We start from the raw sequence: 7,521 nt of genomic DNA, 5'->3' as shown, positions 1-7,521 counted from the left end.
TTGTATCTTTTGATATGAAATGGTTCTCCTGTAGTTGGATTGTGTGTGTGTGGGGGGGTTGGATTTTGTGTGTTTTTAACCCATTCTGACTATCTCCACTTTATTTGGATTGTCCGATCTACTCATGTTTAATGTTTCATTGATATTTTTGGATTTATTTTTCTTGTTTTGCCATATATATATATATATATATATATATCTCATATCTTTTTTTATTTCTCTGTTCCTCCTTTACTGTTCTCTTTTGCACTAAGGGAATGTAATGTTTTAATCTTTTAGTGATTTTTTCACTTTTTTAAGCTATTATTTTAATGGTTGCTCTAGGCCTTACCACATACATCTTAACTAATCAGAATCAGCTTCAGACATAGACATGGCCAACAAACACATGAGAAAATGCTCCGCATCACTTCAAAACCACAATGAGATACCACCTCACACCAGTGAGAATGGGGAAAATTAAAAAGACAGGAAACAACAAATGTTGGAGAGGATGCGGGGAAAGGGGAACCCTCTTGCACTGTGGTGCGAATGTGAACTGTTACAGCCACTCTGGAAAACTGTGTGGAGGTTCCTCAAAGAGTTAAAAATACAACTGCCCTACAACCCAGCAATTGCACTGCTGCGGATTTACCCCAAAAATACAGATGCAGTGGAACACCAGGACACCTGCACCCCAATGTGTATAGCAGCAATGTCCACAATAGCCAAACTGTGGAAGGAGCCTCGGTGTCTATCGAAAGATGATGGATAAAGAAGATGTGGTCTATGTATACAATGGAATATTCCTCAGCCATTAGAAATGACAAATACCCACCATTTGCTTCAACGTGGATGGAACTGGAGGGTATTATGCTGAGTGAAGTAAGTCAATCAGAGGACAAACATTTATGGTCTCATTCATTTGGGGAATATAAAAAATAGTGAAAGGGAATAAAGGGGAAAGGAGCGAAAATGAGTGGGAAATATCAGAGAGGGTGACAGAAGATGAGAGACTCCTAACTCTGGGAAACGAACAAGGGGTGGTGGAAGGGGAAGTGGGTGGGGGGATGGGGTGACTGAGGAGGGCACTTGACGGGATGAGCACTGGGTGTTATACTATATGTTGGCAAATCAAACTCCAATAAAAAATTTAAAAAAAAAAGAATCAGCTTTGGATTTATGCTAGCTTAATTCCAGTGAGATAAAGAAATGTTGCTCCTATATAGCTCTATTTCATCCCTTTTCCTTCTTTTCCTCTTATTACGGTATTATTGTTGTATAAGGAGCTTTTTTTAAAAAAAGATTTTATTTATTTGAGAGAGAGAGAGAGAGAGCATGGTGCCCCAAGGAGCTTTTTTTTAAAGTACAGACTTCTGGGATGCCTGGGTGACTCAGTGGTTAAGTGCCTGCCCAGGGCGTGATCCTAGAGTCCCAGGATCAAGTCCTACATTGGGATCCCTGCATGGAGCCTGCTTCTCCCTCTGCCTGTGTCTCTGCCTCTCTCTCTGTGTGTCTGTCATGAATAAATAAAATCTTTAAAATAAATAAATAAATAAATAAATAAATAAATAAATAAAGTACAGATTTCTACATCAAACTAAAAAGATTTTGTCCAGCAAGGAAATCATCAACAAAATGAAAAGATAACTTAAAGAAAATATTTGCAAATCACATATCTGATAAGGGATTAATATCCAAAAATATATAAAGAACTCGTACAACTCAATAGCAAAAAACCAAACAATTTGATTTAAAAATGAGCATAGGATCTTCCAGACAGTTTTCCAAAAGATATATAGATGGCCAACAGGTACATGTGCACAGAGGTAGCAACAGTCAGCCACACAAGGAATAAGAAGCTTGTGCGCGGAGCCTGGGTCTCACAACTCCCACCCAATGCTCTCCCCTACCCACGCTGCCACTTCCCCAGCTGATCCTCTCAGTTTCTCTCAGTTTCCTGCTCTTGGCTCCTGCTAGCTTTTCAGACAAGGAGAGGAATAAAATGTTTTGTAAATCATTGGGTCTTCATGGAAAAGTTGGGAACCTTGCACAGATTCGTCCAGGATGACCGACCAAGAATTGGTTGTGACTCATTCCAGGAAGAGCTCTACTAACCCTTGTGTTACCCATGAGGAAATAATCTGGGAGAAGAAAGGACATTTCATCGATTCATTTAACATTTATTTAGTGTCTAGTGTGTGCCAGGAATTGGGGTAGGCATTAAGATAAAACACCACTCATGTTCTCAGGTTGCTTATGAACTGTGTAAAGAATACATGGAAAAGGTTAAATCTGCTCAGAAAGTTTTATGAAATGAACCTTTTTCATAATTTATATGGTAGTAACCCCAATTTAACCTGAAATCATTTGGTAGCAAAACCTGGCCTGAATTATCATACGGCAATGAATTACAGCCTTATTCATCTTGCTTAGTGTGACTATTCATACATTTCACTGCAGAAGTATTAATGTGTCTGATTTACAGAGTGCTGCCCCAGACATCACTGAGGTTATTACATAATATACAGTATCTACATCAAATTATCTTTCTAAAATTGAAACAGTTCTGAATTCTAAAATACATCTGGCCTAAGGAGTTTTACTCTCCCTAGGGGATATACCTGTGTTTCTTTAAGTCCTTTTGGCCAGGAGAAATTCTGGAGATTTGAAGTTCGTGTCCATGGTGAAGCCAGAATTTCCCTATAAAGAGCCTCTGAATGACCACTAAGATAAAATGTAAGAGCACTAGTATTTTTATGTGAGTCAGTCAGGCTATGGCTCTTTGAACTTCTCCTGTTGCAGAGCATTGGACCCAGCTTGGCTAGGGAAACTTCCAGAGCATCACAACATAACCCAGGATATGGTATGACCAGTTTTGACAATGGTGGCCAAAGGGGACAATCAAACTGCATGGACCCACAGAGGTAGGGCAGTCCCTGCTGCAATTGCTAGACAGTGACCCTGGGTCAGTGGTCAGTGCTTGAGTAAGGTGAGGGTCTGGCAGGAGCAAGCAATTCTCCAACCAGTTGGGGACAACCCAGTGATGGGAGATCCAGGGTGAGGACATGTAGAGTACAGGCCAAGAGGTGGACAGCAAAGTCCAAACCCTAGACAGGGGGTTCAGAGCAGGGCCCCAGTCCCAGAGAAAGGCATAGGAAAAAATCAAGCACAGCCTCAGTCTGAGAAGCTTTTGGAGCAAGAGCTCGTTGATGGAGATAGCACAGAACACCAGGTACTGCCTGGGATGCAGATAGGGACTGGGTCTCAGTAGCAAGACTACCTGATTGCTGAGTTGCAGATAAGGATCTAAGGTAACCTAAGTCTCTCCCTACTACGGTCGGCTTTGGCCTCTGAAACTGGATGTGGACCAGAATCTAGAAATGTTCCTTCTGCAGGCAGAGCACAGCACCAAGATTTAAAAGTCCATAGAGGGGCAGCCCTGGTGGCTCAGCGGTTTAGCGCCCCCTTCAGCCCAGGGTGTGATCCTGGAGACCCAGGATGAGTCCCACATCAGGCTCCCTGCATGGAGCCTGCTTCTCCCTCTGCCTGTGTCTCTGCCTCTCTCTCTGTCTCTCTCATGAATAAATAAATAAAATCCTTTAAAAAAATAAAAACATGGGATCCCTGGGTGGCGCAGCGGTTTGGCGCCTGCCTTTGGCCCAGGGCGCGATCCTGGAGACCCGGGATCGAATCCCACATCGGGCTCCCGGTGCATGGAGCCTGCTTCTCCCTCTGCCTGTGTCTCTGCCTCTCTCTCTCTCTGTGACTATCATAAATAAATAAAAATTTTTAAAAAAAATGTTAAAAAAATAAAAAAATAAAAACATAAGAGTCCATAGGGAAGAGAGATTAGGGATCCCTCCAGTCCTAGATACCATAGTGACTTGGGTTGGTCCCTGTGCCGTAAAGTATTAACCTTGCCCAAGGAAAGATTTGGTCCTTGCCCAGCTCCTGGGAGATACCTCTAAAGCCTTGGAATAGCCTACCTGACAAGGGTGTCTTTGTTTACCGAGAGGCTGTGGGTCACACCAGATTGTCTATGCCCATAATGTGATATATGCTGCAGGCCTTGGCCAAACAGCATCAACTTGCCTTTTGGAAGTGCTGTACACCAAGGTCAGCCGTCCTACATGACTGACCCCAATAAAGAACCTTGGACAGCAAGGCTTTGGGTAAGCTTCCCTGGCTGGCAGTACTCTCTACATGTTGCCACTGGGAAAAGTAAGTACCGTCCTCATGTCTGTAGTAGGAGAGGACCACTGGAGGTTTGCTCCTGCTCTCTCCTGGGTCCTGCCCTATGCAGCTATCTCCTCTGCTGATTTATTTTATTTTTTAAAGACTTTATTTATTTATTCATGAGAGACACAGACAGAAAGAGAGACGCAGAGACACAGGCAGAGAAGCAGGCTCCATGCAGGGAGTCCAACGTGGGACTCGATCCCGGGTCGCCAGGTTCACACCCTGGGCCAAAGGTGGCACTAAACTGCTGAGCCACTAGGGCTGCCCTCCTCTGCTGATTTTAATCTATTTCCTTCCACTATGATAAACTGTAACCATGAGTACAATAGCTTTTCTGAGTTCTGTGAGTCCTTCTACTAAATCACTGAACCTGCAGGTGGTCTTTTTTTTTTTTTTTTAAGATTTTAATTATCTATTCATGAGAGACACACATAGAGAGGCAGAGACATAGGGAGAGGGAGAAGCAGGCTCCCTGCAGGGACCCCTGGATCACAACCTGAGTGAAAGGTAGACAGACCAAAGGCTCAACCACTGAGCTACCCAGGTTCCCCTGCAGGTAGGTGGTCTTGAGGATCTCCAAAACTGCAGTCCCAGCTTCCTCCCTACATCAGACTTGAAATCAACCCTGAAAGCCAAGCCCTTTTGTACCATTCTCACTCTTCAACATGTCCCTCCTCCTGAATCTTCAGTGACAGCTGGATGTCCTCTGCAGATCAACGTGCAGTGGCTGCTAGTTTCATTTCATCCCCAAGGTCAGGGCCCATAGAAGTCAGTACAGCAACCTGAGCTTCCTATTGGCACCAGTCAGAGAATTCCACTTCCATTTGTCACCCTCCCTTTCTGGCTTCTGGACCACTTCCCTACCACAAGTCCAATCTGGGGACTAAGTATGTGTTTTGGAGGTAACAGTTTATTAGCAATGACTTCATAAGATCCTATATAAACAATTACCCTGAACTCCACCCCATGGGGGAGCTGTGTAGCAACAGTGAGACCTCCAACAACTTACTTCCTTTCTCCAGGCTTCAATTCCCTAGGTTTGGGGAGCAACCACCAATAACCTACAGTGTCTATAAGTGCTGCAAGCTTCAGGAAGGACATTTTCCCAGCGTTCTGTCCTCACTAGCACTTGGGCGGAAGTAAAAATTTTTGTATATGCTTCCCCAGTCTCTACTTTGCTTAGAAAAGAAAGCTTTTATTGTTATCAAATAAAAAACTCGAGATCCCTGGGTGGCGCAGCGGTTTGGCGCCTGCCTTTGGCCCAGGGCGCGATCCTGGAGACCCAGGATCGAATCCCATGTCAGGCTCCCGGTGCATGGAGCCTGCTTCTCCCTCCGCCTGTGTCTCTGCCTCTCTATCTCTCTGTGACTATCATAAATAAATAAAAAAAATTAAAAATAAATAAAAATAAAATAAAAATAAAAAACTTGAGGAAAGTTTGAAAAATAGAATTTAATGCTCCACATTATGTGTCATTGGGGAAATGCAAATTAACTCACCAATGAGATATCACCACCTACCTATAAGAGTAACCAAAATCCAGAGCACTGACACCAAATCACTAAACCCCAAATACTGGGGAGGATGTGGAACAATGGAGACTCATTCACAGCTGATGGGAATGAAAAATGGTGCAGCCACTTTGCAAGACAGTTGGCAGTTTCTTAAAAAACTGAACATACTCTTATCATATGATCCAACAATTGTTCTTCTTGATATTTGCCCAAAGGAGTTGAAGTTTGTCCATATGAAAAATTCTACACAGATGCTTATAGCAGACTTATTCATAATTGCCAAAACTTGGAAGCAACCAAGTTGTCCTTCAGTAGGTGAATGGACAAACTGGGGTGCATCCACACGATGGAATGTTATTCCACACTAAAAAGAAATGAGCTATCCAGCCATGAAAAGACATGAAGGAAAATTAAATGCGTGTTACTAAGTGAAGAAGGCCAATCTGAAAAGCCTAAATACTATATGGTTCCAACTATAGAACATTCTGGAAAAGGCAAAACTATGGAGATGGTAAAAAGATCCGTGGTTGCCAGGGGGTGGAGTGAGGAGGGGTGGGCTAAATTGGTGGACCACAGAGGATGTTTAGGACAGTGAAAACACTTTGTAGGATGCCGTAATGATGGATACATGTGACTATATGTTTATTTAAATCCATACAATGTACAACAGCTGGAGCAGAGCTGAAATATAAACTGTAGCCTTTGTGTGATAATGCTGGGTAGGTTCATCAATTGTAACAAATGCACCCTGCTGATGGGGATGGTGATAGTAGGGGAGGCTGTGTGTGTGTGCAGGCCTGGGGGATATGGGAAATCTCTGTACTTTCCCCTCAATTTTGAACTTAAAATTACTCTAAAAATAGTCTTAATTAAAAGAAAAATAGAATGTAGAGCAGGAGAACACATTCATTCACACTTTTATGAGTTTTCTGCCCCTATTTTTTTATAAGCATGTTTTTAATTGGCTATAACATAGAGAAATGTCTTTTCCCCTCCACATTAAACATAGCCCTCTCCTCTCCTTTTCACCAAAACAAGTCAGCCTTGACCCAAGGTTCCACTTTCACAGTGATCCCTGCCCTTCCCCCATCGTTCTAGCCCCCCCCCCCCCACGTGTCCCTTTCTGTGGTTGCCCAGCTGATCCCTGCACAGCACAGACATAGCACTCTTTTTGGTGGAGGGTTTTCCCAGACCGACCATAGCCCACCTTGTGAGATAGACCATGTGGTGACTCCTGCAGGTGCCCCAACCTGATCCCCCGCCCCCAACATCCTAATGAGCTGGAAAACAGAGGTAAATTAACTTCATGAATATGCAAATGAAACTCCCAGGATCAGAGTGTGTTCTTATTCCTTCCCAAGACATCCTCAATCCCTCCTCCATTTGTTTGGTCATCTTGTTTCCCACTGAGAAGAATAGAGACCAGAAGGATGAAAAAGCCTTTGTACCTACTACCCTAAGGTCATAGCAGAGTGACCATATCCCTACCCCACCCCACCCTTAGGAAAAGAAGTAGTTCACAAATAGCTAAAAACCTAAAGTTTTAGAAGCAACTTTTGCTTTCTACTTTAAAACAAATCTCCCTTTTCTTGAAGACATCTACTTTTGGTTAAAGGCACAGGCTCTCCAGCCATAGCACATGGGTTTGGATCTGGCTTTTCAGTTTGACAGCTGGGAAACCTTGGACAAGGTACTTTACCTCCATTTTCAGCCTTGTTTCCCTCATAGCCTTGATGTAGTGATTCAGTGTGTTTAATAGATATCAAGTTCTGGGGCACCTGGTAGC

The sequence above is a fragment of the Vulpes lagopus genome, chromosome 11, assembly GCF_018345385.1.
Source record: "Vulpes lagopus strain Blue_001 chromosome 11, ASM1834538v1, whole genome shotgun sequence".
Taxonomy (NCBI): domain Eukaryota; kingdom Metazoa; phylum Chordata; class Mammalia; order Carnivora; family Canidae; genus Vulpes; species Vulpes lagopus.
This window is presented reverse-complemented; position numbering follows the sequence as displayed.